Source organism: Erigeron canadensis, chromosome 1, assembly GCF_010389155.1.
Source record: "Erigeron canadensis isolate Cc75 chromosome 1, C_canadensis_v1, whole genome shotgun sequence".
Taxonomy (NCBI): domain Eukaryota; kingdom Viridiplantae; phylum Streptophyta; class Magnoliopsida; order Asterales; family Asteraceae; genus Erigeron; species Erigeron canadensis.
Window position 1 is genome coordinate 15,284,118 of NC_057761.1, and position 14,946 is coordinate 15,299,063.

General features: G+C 34.8%; 1 long non-coding RNA gene across 2 annotated transcripts; it reads left to right on the plus strand.

Annotated features, from left to right (window-relative positions):
- Nucleotides 1-2,596: 2,596 nt before the first annotated feature.
- On the plus strand, nt 2,597-5,483 carry LOC122586038. 2 transcript variants are annotated; one of them, XR_006321855.1, is made up of 4 exons: nt 2,597-3,025; nt 4,150-4,329; nt 4,755-4,871; nt 5,328-5,483. It is a non-coding gene; the product is annotated as an uncharacterized LOC122586038 (long non-coding RNA). The 2 variants fall into 2 exon arrangements; XR_006321856.1 differs by having other exon boundaries at nt 2,597-3,021.
- Nucleotides 5,484-14,946: the final 9,463 nt, after the last annotated feature.

The window sequence follows — 14,946 nt, forward strand, 5'->3', positions numbered from 1 at the left end:
TTTTTTTGGATTTTTGAATAAAGAAAACTGAAACAATCTTGAAAAGGATCGTTTTGAAATTAATGATAATGAGACGATCTTGGAGGATCGTTTTGGGTTTCTTTGAGAAATTGAAGAAATTTCTAAGTATTTTTAGAAAAATTGGACAGAGTGATAGTATGTATTGGAAAGAAGGAATTTGAGCAAAACCAATCTATGAGATCAATTACCCAAGAAGTGTGTGATTCCCAATCACAACAACTTCGAATGAACAAACCACAACACACTAACTTTCAAAGATAAACTAAGACGATCTTGTTCAAGATCGTCCTAGGGTCAGTGAGCTGAGACGATCTTGTCAAGATCGTCCTAGCTTTTTGTCTTAATATTTTCAAAGTTAAAATACTTTGAATTGACCAAACCAATCCGTAAGGATTAGTTAGCCACAACAATCACTTCTCAACACACAAACACTTGTCAGAACGATCTTGAGAAGATCGTCCTACAAGCCACAAAGCTCAAAGAATGAAATTTGAAGTTTCAAGCACTAAGACGGTTCTGAGGATGATCGTCCTGGTGAAGATCGTCCTAGCATCATCTTCTTCATCATGAAATCTGTTATTTTCATAAACTCCATTAATAACTTCTAAAAACTTCAATATCTTCTGAATTACTTGGAGTTAGGACTTGAAATAACTTGCAAAATGCTCGTTTTCACCCCTGCTACAAATCTACAAACAAAATTCAACACAAAACACAACATATTCGAAACCCAAAAATCGCGCCAAAATGCCAAAATTCAAACTCGAGATTTAGATCGAATTGGAACTTGAAACTTGACGGGATTATGTTTTAAGCTATCACGAATCTATTGGTGAACAAAAAAACTATGATTTTATGAGATTTGATAGGCGAAAAATGAAGAAAAAATGTCGTGAAGAGAAACGGCTTTGATTTTGAAATTTTGATGAATCTGTAATCGAATTCAGTAATGGATCGATATCAGAATGATGTTTTGCTCTGATACCACATGTGATAACACGATTTCAGCACCGAATTCACAGATTCAATAATGGATAGGACGTGTGTGTGTGTTCTTGGTGAATTAGTGTGTGTTTTTTTTAGAGAGAGAGAGAGTGGAATAATTGGAATTAAGTGTGCGTAAAAGTTACAGGTATGAATGATTGTTCAAGGCTTAAAGTTCTTTTGATTTCTAAGGTGTGAGGGGTTATTTATAGTCTAACTATACATTTATGCTAATTATCACATCTAGTCCCTCAACCTTAGAAATCATTCATCTATGACTTAACAACAAGTAAGTCCACTAACTTAAATTACAATTTATCACTATTTTTGGATTTTAACAGAACTCTAAAGCATAAACGAAAATAATAACAATACTTCTTTACAGGATAGTAATCACCAATTGAAATGACATGGGTTTACTAAGGGATTTAAAAATAAAACCAAATTCAATAGAAACAAATTTTAACATCCTATATAATACTATTGGTGAATTCATCATTGTTGCCATCATCTTCAAAGTCAAAGTCTGGAAATTTTTCTCTCATGAATTTTTCCATTTTATCATACTTACGTGCAACCCGTTCGTGTTCACTAACCTTTCTTCTCAATTCTTCCATCTCAGCTGAGTTTTGTTCAGATGTTGAGTCAGCTTGTTGTGATGATTCAGGTAACTCTTTCATCCAATAAGCTTTTTTCCTCATCACAAGCCCAACACCCACCTCCCATCCTGATTGTATTGTCTTCTTCCGGCCACAGACACTTTTTATGGCTTGTCTCTCAATCTCGTGCTCCATATCAGTAGTAATAACAGTTCCTTCATCTTTTAATTTTTCAAGAGCCGTCTGTTTTTATTTACAAATATTTTCCTACCATTATCGAATGTATGGAATCAAGATTAAAAGATAATCAAGATTAAAAGATGGTTGCACACAATATCATTCTTTAGTAAAAAAATATCATAATCAAATGCTTTTAAATAAGAAAGATGCTTACATATTCAATTCGTGCATCATCATTTAGCCATCCGTCTCCGTTCCTGTCCTTCGGTTTTTTATAATGCAACTCGTAATAAACCATGAGCGGGCTAGGCGGCGTTTGGGTCTCTGTATTTGTCTGAAACCATATCTTATAGGTAGAAAATTCTGATCACGATATGGAAGATTTTGATTTAGATTCAAATCTAGATGATTTAGATAGTAATGAGATAGACAATAATATCTCAAATCTTGAGATTGAAAGTAATAAGTCGGACGGTGATGATTAGGTAACCTTATTAAGATAAATGGTTATTCATCTTTTTTTAACTAGTCTTATTATCGTACTAATATACCATGTAACTTAGCTTTTTCATCTAGTAAAGGTTGAAGTCCAACCAAGCTAAAGTTAAAGCTGGTGGTGGGTGTTGAAGTGAGATTTCTGTAATTTTTTTGGTGGTTATGTACCCATTTCTAAAGACCCGACCTCGGAGCAACAACATCCTCAAAGTTTAGCCATCAAATTATTTTTGAGACTTACTGCAACTAAGGTTCCAACATTTATAGTAAATATTTTTTTTCTCAAAGATTAGATTTGTTTTCATTTTGAATAAGGACGTATTCAAGTCATTTTAACTGGCTAGATACTTGATACTTTGGATTAATATGTTCCTATGCATTTTTTGGTTATTTTTTTTAGCTTTGTTAATCGGTAGATTGCTGATGTGAGGAGTCATTTTGAATATAATGTTAGTGGGTAACTGATAGGTATCACTGTACTTGTATGTCTTCTTGTTTGTCTTTTCGGATGACTGATGTGAAGGGGTGTCGTTTGTGAGGTCCTGCATCATTTTTTCACAGTGAATCTTCTTCTGGTTTTAGATTTCACATAATGGTTGAGAATGAATGTAGGAATGTTATATTGTAAAAGAAAGAGTTTGGTCAATTGTTAGACAAAAAGTACATATCTATTTTTTCTACAGAGTTTGAATTACGGGCGAGCTTCAGCTGTGTTTGACTTTCCAGATGCTGCTATAATGATGTAGGTAATCTTCTAGTTGTATAATCAAAATTCAACACTACCCACTTTTCGTTAATATATTGTTTGTAAGCAGGGTAGATATCAACTTTGTTGATTATACTATCGTAAGCATAGCTCATAGGATACCTAATTACTCACTGTCATGGACTGTGATCGTCTTCTAGTCATTGATGCAGGTATTTTCTTATCTAATGGTACAAGAGGTAAAATGGACAGCTAGGTAACCAAAGTATAAATTCGGGATAAAACAAGTCTGGATAGGTTTTCTCTGATTTAGTAAACATTTAGTGAGCTAAACATGATTGAAAACGATATTGTTGTTGGTAGATGTGTCAAAATAGGTGGGTTGGGTAACTGGTTGAAGTTGAGGTGAGAACTCGTTATAAAGTGAAGGTCAAAATCAGTTATAAGTAGATTAAATAAAATTGGTACAAAAAGATCGTCTTCTAAGTCATTGATGCAGGTACTTTCTTATCTAAAGGTACACGAGGTAAAATGGACGGCTAGGTAACCAAAGTATAAATTCAGGATAAAACAAGTCTGGATAGGTTTTCTCTAGTTTAGTAAACATTTAATGAGCTAAACATGATTGAAAACGATATTGTTGGTAAATGTGTTAAAATAGGTGGGATGGGTAACTGGTTGAAGTTGTAGGTGAGAACTCGTTAAAAAGTGAAGGTCAAAATCAGTTATAAGTAGATTAACTAAAATTGGTACAAAAAGATAAAATACTGTATTTAGATATTGCATTAAGCTTCAAGAACAAGATGACATATGATTGTTAGATTGTTAATCAAGTATTTTGGTATGTAGGGTTTAACCAATGTTGAGCTTTGGGTTTAGATGAACAAAATCTTAGAGAAAACAATTTGGCCCGACATATAGGCTTCTATTTAAGGAGCATTAGATACATGTAACAATCGGTTTTTTAAGTTTGTCATTTTGTTTAAGGTTTGCTTAAGATTTTTCTTTCTTAGCCTGTGGTAGCATTCTGTATTCTGTTCTTTGATCATGCTATCCAAGAACTGTTGTTACAGTCGTGTGATTACAAGTCTTTTAAGAGTTTAAGCTTTTGTAGTTGGTGGTCTGCTGGAAATTTTGTTTTATTTATCTCCATTTCTATTTCAGTTGGCGATGAGCAAGAAAGGAGCGGACAACACACCCTACGTCTCTGAATTAGATGGTATAGAGGCTTAGGTTCGTATTTGCAGATTCTGCCAACTTCCAGTAAAGCTCCAGAACTTCTAGACTGTTCAATCTAGTGGTATCGCTTGGCATCTGAAGATGGAAAAAAGGACCTTATTTCAGGTAACATGATACAGTAGTTTTACAGTCTTCAACTTTAACCTCAAGTGGGACCAAATTTGATTCTGTGTTGATAGTTACAACTTGAAACCTGATTTACCTATATGTTAAAATCATTAAATCACAGTTACCGGAATGGCATATATCAGTGGTCACTATTAGCCTGGCAGCAGTGATTGGGTGGAGTAGCTGATAACTGTAGTTTTAAATCTTATTCTATCTTGTGTGAACATCTCACCTATGTACCTTCTTTTTCAGAATGAACTTTTGGTTAGAATTCTGTGGCTAAGCAAATCACGTTTGAATCTCATATTGATAATCAACTGTTACTACTTGTGGTTGTATGACTTCAGAAATTATATGTTGTTCAATGCATCAATACGCTAGATATTTTCTTGGTATTACTAACCAGCACTCATCCTTGTTAGGTGCCACTAAACCAATTTATGCTCCTGAGCCCTCTGACGTTGGCCGAGTGCTTCAAGCCAAGGTCATATCAGATGGAACAAGTATCACATTGACGACTTCTGGTCCCATAGATCCAGGTTGGTCATGATAGAAACTATCTTTCTACTTTTAGCTACAACCATTATTAGCTTATAGTCTTGTGTAAACTGGGGAATATATATAAACTTACAATCAGTTATATTAAGATCTAAAACTTATGTTTTTTGAACATTATTATGCTTAACTTCGTATGATAATCCATTCATTTTATCAAAGTCTTGTGATATTTTTGAAAGATGTATTTGAGCAGAGCATTTGTCATACTATGATTTGAGATATTTAATTTGAGTATGATCCAAATTTTGATAAACTTATATGACATATTCAAACGTAAATTGAATATTATTCTTTCCGCAATCTGAACATAGCCATTTTATATATTTAATTCATCACAGCTGATTAATGTAGTTTTACATGTTTATAGCACATATTACACAAACTAACTTGATTTGCAAGTGAATATATGTTTTAAATATCTCTTTTCAATCTTCCAGGAAGGTCGTGTTCTCCCGACAATAACATTGGAAGATTCATATCGGATGCAGGATCTTCCCTTCCAAAGATATCCCCATCGTCATTTAAACGGTTGTATGAATGTGATTAACTTTTATAGTTAACTTTAGAGTTTTAAGAAATAACTTGTAGTTGTATGAAACATATTGTTTTGATATATATGAAATGCGCTCTTTTGCTATTTGTGTGTTTATTTGTATTATGAGATTACCTGTTATTTAATTTTGGGATATTAGTAACTTTATAAAAAATATTTTAAAAAAAAATAAAATTGAACCATGACACGCAAAAAAAAGTGTCATAAAAGTGTGTCGTATAAAGGTGTCATAAAAGCGTGTCATAAATTCATGACGCGCGAAATGCGTGTCATAAAGCTTTATAACGGGTCGATTTATGACACCAAAAAGCGTGTCATCTGACCCTTTTTATGACACGCAATTTTTTTTAGTAGTGCAAGCAACTATAATATGAGATAGTTGTTGCAAATGCAACAAAATGGAAGATTCAAACTTCTGTTGCTTGTAGTAGAATGTCCTAAACCATTTTGTTCTAAACAAAGTTTACAATTAATTAAGTAATATTTTTCAATCATATATATACGGTTATTGTCAACAATATAACAGATATGCTAAATAGTTATTGTTACTCTGTCCGTTTAGACCCATTATAGAGAAAAAAAAAGTGTGGTCTAAAACCAATTTTAATCTATACCTAACTGTGTTTATATATCGGGTAAAAGGGTTTACCCTGGTTAGAATTATTGTGTTTATGTATTCTGATCTACTTAACTTATCGTACAGGTGACTTTAGGCGTATCAACTCTACTATCTTATGTACCAGTTTCACTTGGCACCACCCACCAAGCCGAGGCATTTACTCTTTTGACTTTTTTGCTTCTACTTAATTACACTGTAGGTCGACCATCACCAAATGCTTCTCAAATCACGTCCTGCCATAGCAAAAACGATGTAATTGGAATATAATAAATCAGGGTTTTGATTATACATATAATGCCTCTACAAGTGGCGGCTAATGTAAGCAATCTAATATGTAGATTGATGTTGTCTTAAGTCATGATTACTCGGTTGTACTACTTTATGTGCACGACTACATCAAATTATTATTTTTTTCATTTATCCATTACATGTCAAATGTTAATTATATTTTGCTATATTATATCCAATATTATGGTATTTCCCTCACTTTTTGATAGTGTATCTGGAATTCTCCTTAATGTATGATAAATAACTGTAGAATGTTTCATTTATTTTAAATTACAGAATGGCAAAATAATTGTGGCTTTAGCTTTTTCTTCCTTTCAAGCTAAACAACCGAAAAAGTTGTCTGTCATCAAAGAAAACCATATGAAAATGACATCAACGGAGTTGGATTTTGGATTTCAAGAATGCTGATTATGATTAAATGCTTCTTAGAATGAACCATCACCAAGTGGTCCATGGTTCTTTATAAGAGGTATAAAGTTTGAATCATGTCCTAGACGGATTTCTTGGCGGTGGCTAGAGAAATTTAGTTTTAACAATGTTAGTTCATGTATTAGGGATTTAGTTGGGACTAAAACTCAGTCACTAACAAATTTCGTTCTAAAATTTTAATTTGGTTGTGCAAACATTTTTGTAACTGAAATTTAGTCTCAAGTTTTTCACCATGTATTAAGCGTTTAGTTGGGACTGAAATTTAGTCACTAACAAGTTTCCCTCTAAAAAGTTTTATTGCCAAACATTTTTGTAACTGAAATTTAGTATTAAATATGTTGCCTATGTATTAGGGTTTCGTTGAGACTAAAATTCAGTAACTAAGAAATTACTTTAGTTTTAACTATGATGCTCATGTATTAGGGATTTACTTGGAACTAAAACTTAGTCACTAACAAAATTCGTTCCAAAACTTTTGGTTGTGCAAACATTTTTGTAACTGAAGTTTAGTCTCAAGTTTTCCACCATGTATTAAGCGTTTAGTTGGCACTGAAATTTAGTCACTAACAAGTTTCCCTCTAAAAAGTTTTATTGCGCAAACAATTTTGTAACTGAAATATGGTCTTAAATATGTTGCGCATGTATTAGGGTTTAGTTGGGACTGAAATTCAGTAACTAACAAATTTTCCTCCAAAACTTTTTTATTGCATAAACTTGTTTGTAACTGAAATTCAGTCTTAATTATGTTGTCCATGTATTATGGGTTAAGATGCGACTGATATTCAATTACCAACAAATTTCCCTCCAAAATTTTTTATTGTTGTGATATATTGGTAACTAAAATGTAGTCTCAAATATAGTAGCGATGAACTAGGGACTGATTTTTAGTTGCCACAATCAGTCAATAAAATGTCAATCCTTAAAAACATTAGTAACTAATTTTTCAGTTACTGATACTATGTATCTAAGACTGAAATATCAGTCTCTAAAAATTTAGTCCCTCAAGAACACTTTTTTTTGTAGTGTTTGATTCAGAGACACGTTAGACCAAGAAATGAAGTTTCAAAGCCAAAACCAAGCTTCCGCATGCTACTCAAAGATTCAAGTTACTTCTCCAAGCAACATCAAGTTGAAATCAACATTAAAAAGTTTAAGTTGTGAAAACTCAAATGCTACAAAGATTTCAAAGATGCTTCCAAAGTATTCTAAGTTACAAGAGAAGATCAAGATTTAGAGAGTCATCGTCAAATCAATCTTTTTGTTGAAAAGATTCAAAGTCAAAGTTGATATAAGATGTTGAAGAGAATGAGAAAGCTTCAAAGTCCAATCAACATTGGAGATTTTCAACAATTGGGCTCATCATGTTTATTTAAAGACCGAAGACGATGCAACATTTACAATTCAACACCAAGGAGAAGATTGTTAAAAATATAAATATGGTGTTAAATTATAAATTAGTTATTGTGGAAGGGGTTTTAGTATTAAGTAGATGAAATGTATATGTTAGGTCCAGTTTTACTGGACTAGCTCCAGACTTGAAGACTGGAGCAATCCGGAAGATTTGTCCAGAAATTATGGAAGTTCAGTAAGCGTTTATTTGTACAGGAAATCTGGAGTCTTCTAGATTTGCTTATTGAACTTCACTCCAATCCAGATCTACTCTACTGAAAAACATTCTCACTGAAGACAAAGTCTAAAATTTGAAGAAGAAGACTGACATGTGGCGGAGCCCACTGGCAGACTTACCAGATCAACAACTGGAGTCCTTGTCAGTGTTCTAGACCTTACAAGTCTGAACACTGATTACGAGGAATTGACTTTATACCTTTACACGCTTTTACCTGGATATCACTTTTGTCCCTTGTAAAGGTTATACACGCGTGTAAAGGTGGTTGGCTAAAAGGTGACAAGTTACTATCAATGTGACTTTATCCTTGTACTTTTAGTATTTATTGCATTTAAAGAAAATAATCTAACTTCCTTAAATGTTCCCAACCACATTTGTACGGCAAAATAATCACTGTAGAGATTATTTTGCCTATAAATACCAAGTAATTTCCCTCATTCAAATTAATTTTGCAATTTGGTGAACTTGCCTAAATACTCTTGATCTAAACAGTTATACTTCACAACTTTAAGTATTTCGATCAAGGAGATTATTTAGCAAGTATAGATCACTTGTAATTCATAAGATTGTTTAGATACTTACTTTGGTATTATCTAGGTTCCGCAACAACCTTGTATTTTGTTTATACATCAATAAATAAAATACACATTGAAAATTACTTTCGTGTTCCACCTTTATTTAACTTGCTTATTTATTGCTTAAGTCTTGTATTTACTTATTTATATTCTTGCATTTATATTTACGTAAATACTAGTCCTCATCTAGTGCATACTTAACTTGTTGTATTTTACAATCGTGAGTTAAACCATCGGTGAGGGACTTCACAATTGGTATCAGAGCAGGTCGCTAAAATATTTGCTAGATCTGCTATTAACTAATGGCAATCCCGGAAAATACACAAGGTGTTGGATCTGACTCTAATGAAACTAATGCTAATGTTGACCCTCCTGTTTCACCTCGTAATGTTAACAATAATCCACCACCTCCTCCTTCTCTTGTTTCTCCACATGTGCATGTGCATTATTCTAATACTCCCTATCCCAAATTCAGTGGGATTGATGAGGAATTTAGTACGTGGAAAGCAAGAGTTTTACTTCATGTTACTGGTATTGATAGGAATATGTTAAAAACTTTAAATGAAGGACCTTATATTCTAAGAAATCCTATTAATCCAATCCTTGATCCAAGTGATTCAAGGACTGGGAGGGAGAAGAGAGAAGAACATTCGTCTGAAGAGGAGAGGAGACTTGTATCTTACGATACACTTCTCAGAAACATGATCCTCGGGGCTGTTCTAGAAACTCTTATTCCCACATTAATTCTCTACCCTAATGCGAAAGTATTATGGGATGAATTGGTTAACCAGTATGAAGGAGGTGATGACACTGTTAGCACCCGAAAGGTTTCTTTAAATAAGAAGTATGAGTCATTTTTTGCTTTGCCCAATGAATCGTTAACTGGTACTTATACCAGATTTATGTCAATAGTAAACCAGTTAAAGGCTCTTGGTGTCAATAAAGACAAGGATATACTTCTGGAAAAGTTTTGTGATATTCTTCCCACTAAATGGTCTCATATGATTTTGGTTTTAAGACAAGGAAAATACACTTCACACACATACACTTTCAACTTTGTATGGTGCTTTTAGATTTACTGAAGATAACCAAGCTTAAGGAATTGAGGCTGAAAAAGATGCTTTAAACCATGCATCAGACCATGCTGCTGTGACCAGTCATTCTGGGCCACCGTGTGCAGTCTTATTATCTTCAGAGAATGTATTCTCAATGAAGAAGATGATGTCTGATCTTATGGAATATGGAGTTACTAATAACATCTCTCCAGATTGTGAGGAAGATGACAGTGATGATCTGATGGCCATGATTGCTAAAACATCTAACCGTTTCAAAGCAAGAGCCAAAAGACCCACTGGACACAATGCACCCAGTTCTTTCACTGATAAGACCAATTTGACATGCTTTAAGTGTGGCAGAAAAGGTCATTTCATGAAAAAGTGCAAGACTAGTCATTATGTCTCACAATCTGGTCCATTAACTTCTTATAACAAGCCTGAAGATAACTATAAGCATAAATACAAAAAGCTTAAGGCTCAGATTGCACTTATCGCACAACAAATGGAAAATAACAATAATAATAAGTGCATGGTTGCTGAAGAAGAATGGATTCCCTTTGATGACTCATCAGTCGATGAAGAGGATGAAAGAGATTGTTGTTATATGGCTCTGGCTGATGAAGAGCATCTGGTGAAGGATGATGTCACATCTGGCAGATGGGTAGACATTGTGATCAAAAAGGTTAGTGATTATGATAAAGAAACCGATCCAAAATTGAAACTAGATATTGCTGAAGCTCTAAGTTCAGATTTAAACTTTGTGGAAACTGTCAGATTTGATAGCTTAAATGGTATTGAAACTGATTCCTTAGAAAAATTTGTTTTAAAATCTAAACTAAAAGAACTTCAAGATATTGAACTGGCATTTCAAGCCCAGGTGTTGGTAACTGAACAACTTTGTCAAGAAAAAGAGGAATTAGAAAGAGTTTTAGAAAGTGAAAAACAAGTCATAAAATCTTGGCTTGAAACTAGAAAACCCTATGATGCAGCAGTGAATCAATATCCATCACAAAAACGTGCATTTCAAGATGGAAACATTCATGCTGTTGCCTTAATTCCTGTACTTGATAAATTGCCAGAAAAGGCCTGTCCAGAAACAATTTATGATGAATCAACCACACCCAAGGCTTGTATAATTCCAGCTGATATCCAAGTGGTTACTACTGGAGCACCCTAGATGACTGCTCCAGTAAAAAAGAAAGTCAAAAATTCTTTGCCACAGACTGCCTCCAAAAATCCCCAGATTAAGAGAATCCCAGTCCTCCTTCAAAGCCGAAAGTCCAGTCATCTGGAAAGGCTAAAGAGTCATCTGAAAATGAAATTTTGTTAAGGTTGGAAAGCCAGTTTCAGCTACTGGCTCATCAAGTTCAAAGTTGTAATGCAAGACTGAACAATTTTGAGGGTACTTCGTCTAGCCCAAAACAAATTTCAAAACCGGTTTCCAAGAAAAATGTCTCTTCCAGTGAGAAAAAGAAAAAGGTTTCTAAACTATCTGTCCCAGTGGTTTTTGATAAACCCAATGCTGAAAAACGTGAACTCGACCAGATACCAACAGAGGTCCACAAGGCTGGATCCAGAGAACCCATTAGTCGATGGGTTTCCAAATCTAACTAACTAATCTGGTAGATGTGCAAGGTGATCGAAAGAAATATATTTGGTATCTTGATAGCGCTGCTGGCAGGACTATGACCGGATGTAAGACCCTGCTGGAGGAGTTCACCATTTCTGATGGACCCTCCATTACTTTTGGGAATGATGGTTGTGGAAAGACTGAAGGGTATGGTGTTCTGAATAATGGTCAAGTAAAGTTCAGACGGGTGGCTTATGTTAATGGTTTGAAATATAACCTAATAAGGGTGAGCCAACTGTGTGATGATGGCTACCAGGTGTTGTTTAATATTTCACAGGGCATCGTATTTAACAAAGATTGGAAGGTAGTATTGATTGCTCCCAGAAAAGAGAATGTGTACGTAATGGATATGGAAAGCTCTCCTTCAGAGCAATGTTTCTATACAAAGGCCGATGAAGACAAACTGGTTATGGCACAAAAGGTTATCCCATTATATTTCAAAAATATTAACAAGTTGTCCAGAAAACAACTTGCAGATGGAATACCTTCAGTTTCCTTCATAAAGGAAAGGCCATGTCCAGGATGTGAAAAGGGAAAGCAGAAGCGAGCTAGTTTTAAGAAGACCAAGCATAATTTTAGCATAACTGAACCTCTTCATATGCTTCATATGGACCTCTTTGGTCCAGTGAATGTTCAGACACTTGCTGGTAAAAGATATACCCTGGTGATTGTTGATGAATATACCAGATATTCTTGGGTTATCTTTCTAAGGTCTAAAGGTGATGCTGCTGCTGAAATCATCAGTCACATCAAACAAATTGAACTCGAACACAAGCATAAAGTGTGTCAGCTAAGAAGTGATAATGGAACAGAATTCCAGAATGCAACTCTGGAAAATTTTGTGGTGACACTGGCATCTCTCAGAACTTCTCATCAGCTCGTAAGCCAGAACAAAATGGTGTTGTAGAAAGAAAGAATCGTACACTGATAGAAGCTGCCAGGAGTATGCTTGCTGAATCTGGTCTCCCAACCAGTTATTGGGCTGAGGCAATTGCAACTGCTTGCCACACCCAGAACCGATCAGTTTATGTTAAAAGACACAAAAAGACTGCATATGAAATGCTCAGAAAAAGGAAACCAAATATTGGTTATTTCCATGTTTTTGGATGTCCAGTTTACATCCTGAACAATTCAAGTCAGTTAGGCAAATTCGATGCCAAAGCTGATGAAGGATTTTTCTTGGGTTATTCAGAAATTCGAAAAAGCCTTCAGAGTCTACAACAAAAGACTGAAGAAAGTTCATGAGTCAATTCATGTCACATTCGATGAATCCAATGAAGCAATCAATAAAAACCAATTCCTTGATTCAACCCCAGTAATTCCAATTGTCTTCGATAAATCTGATCTTATCAACTACAATAAAGATTTATCTAAAGAAGTTTCCAGTCATCCTGATCTGGACCCTGTTCAAAAAGTTGTACCACCCAGTAGTACTTTGTTCTATCCTTCAGTAAGCTTCAAACTACCCTCTGAAGTTACCATTGGATAAGATATTCGTACTACTCCCCCAGTATCAGTTTTAGTTGAATCTATACTAGTTCTCTAGATCTCTGAATCTCTCTAGGATACTGATCCAGTACTCCAGGAAATGCCACAAAATGATGAATTTTATGATGCAAATCGTAATCTTACATATTCAGATGAAGATGTGGAGATTGTCTGGCAAGACCCTTTACCTGATGCAACACCATAGGGAAATCAATTGAATCCTTGCACTGATGTTATTGTTCATAATCCTGGTCATTACTCTAAGTGGACAAGAGCTCATCCAATTGATCAGATAATTGGTGATCCTACTAGAGGGGTTCAGACTAGAAGTGCCTCCAGTGATCAATGTTTATACGTTAACTTCTTATCTCTGATAGAACCAAAGAAGATTGACGAGGCAATGGAAGATCCAAACTGGGTTATTGCTATGCAAGAAGAGCTTAACCAGTTTGAGAGAAATAAGGTATGGAATCTGGTGCCCTTTCCTGCTGGAAAGAAAGAACCTATAGGCACCAGATGGGTTTTCAGAAACAAGGTTGATGAAGATGGGCATGTGATCAGAAACAAATCCAGATTGGTTGCCCAGGGGTATGTCCAATCTGGAGAAGATTTTGATGAATCATTTGCTCCAGTGGCTAGACTCGAAGCTATCAGAATGTTCTTAGCATTTGCTGCTCATCACAAGTTCAGAGTCTACCAGATGGATGTAAAAAGTGCATTTTTGAATGGAACACTTGAAGAAGAAGTTTATGTCAAGCAACCACCAGGCTTTATTGATGAAAAACATCCTCACTGGGTGTATCGTCCGGATAAAGCACTTTATGGTCTCAGACAAGCACCATGAGCCTGGTATGACACTCTGACTAAACACTTACTGGCACATGGTTTTAAAAGAGGTGCAATTGACAATACCTTATTTATTCTTCGAGATAAAGGTAATCTTCTGCTGGTACAAATTTATGTTGATGATATTATATTTGGTTCTACTGATGAAAATATGTGTAAGAAATTTTCGAAAATAATGTCAAAAGAATACGAAATGAGTTTAATGGGTGAATTAACATATTTTTTAGGTCTTCAGATTAAACAAACCAGTGATGGTATTTTTATTAATCAAGAGAAATATGTTGAAATTTGATATGAATTCTTCCCAAACAAAACCATCTCCAATTTCTGCACCACTGAACTTAAATTCAGATCCTGATGGTAAGCCAGTGAACATCACTACCTATAGAGGTATGATTGGTTCACTGATGTATTTAACTGCCAGTAGACCAGATATAATGTTTGCAACATATTTATGTGCCAGATATCAGTCTAACCCAAAAGAATCTCATATGCTTGCTGTAAAGCGCATACTGAAGTACCTTAAAGGTGTCCCCAGTTTGGGCCTTTGGTATCCCAAAGGTTCAGGCTTAGATTTAATGGGTTATTCAGATTCAGATCATGCAGGTTGTAAGATAGACAGGAAATCCACTACTGGTGGATGTCATTTCCTTGGTGGCAAACTGGTAAGCTGGACCAGTAAGAAGCAAACTTCAGTTTCACTCTCCACTGCTGAAGCTGAATATGTATCTACAGCCAGTTGTTGTGCTCAGATACTCTGGATGAAGAACCAGTTGCTTGATTATGGTCTTAAGTATACAAAATCTCCAATTTTCTGTGATAATACCAGTGCCATTGCTATCTCAAACAATCCAGTCATGCACTCCAAAACCAAGCACATTGAACTCAGGTACCATTTTATTCGTGATCATGTTATGAAAGATGACGTAGAAATCCATTTCATCCC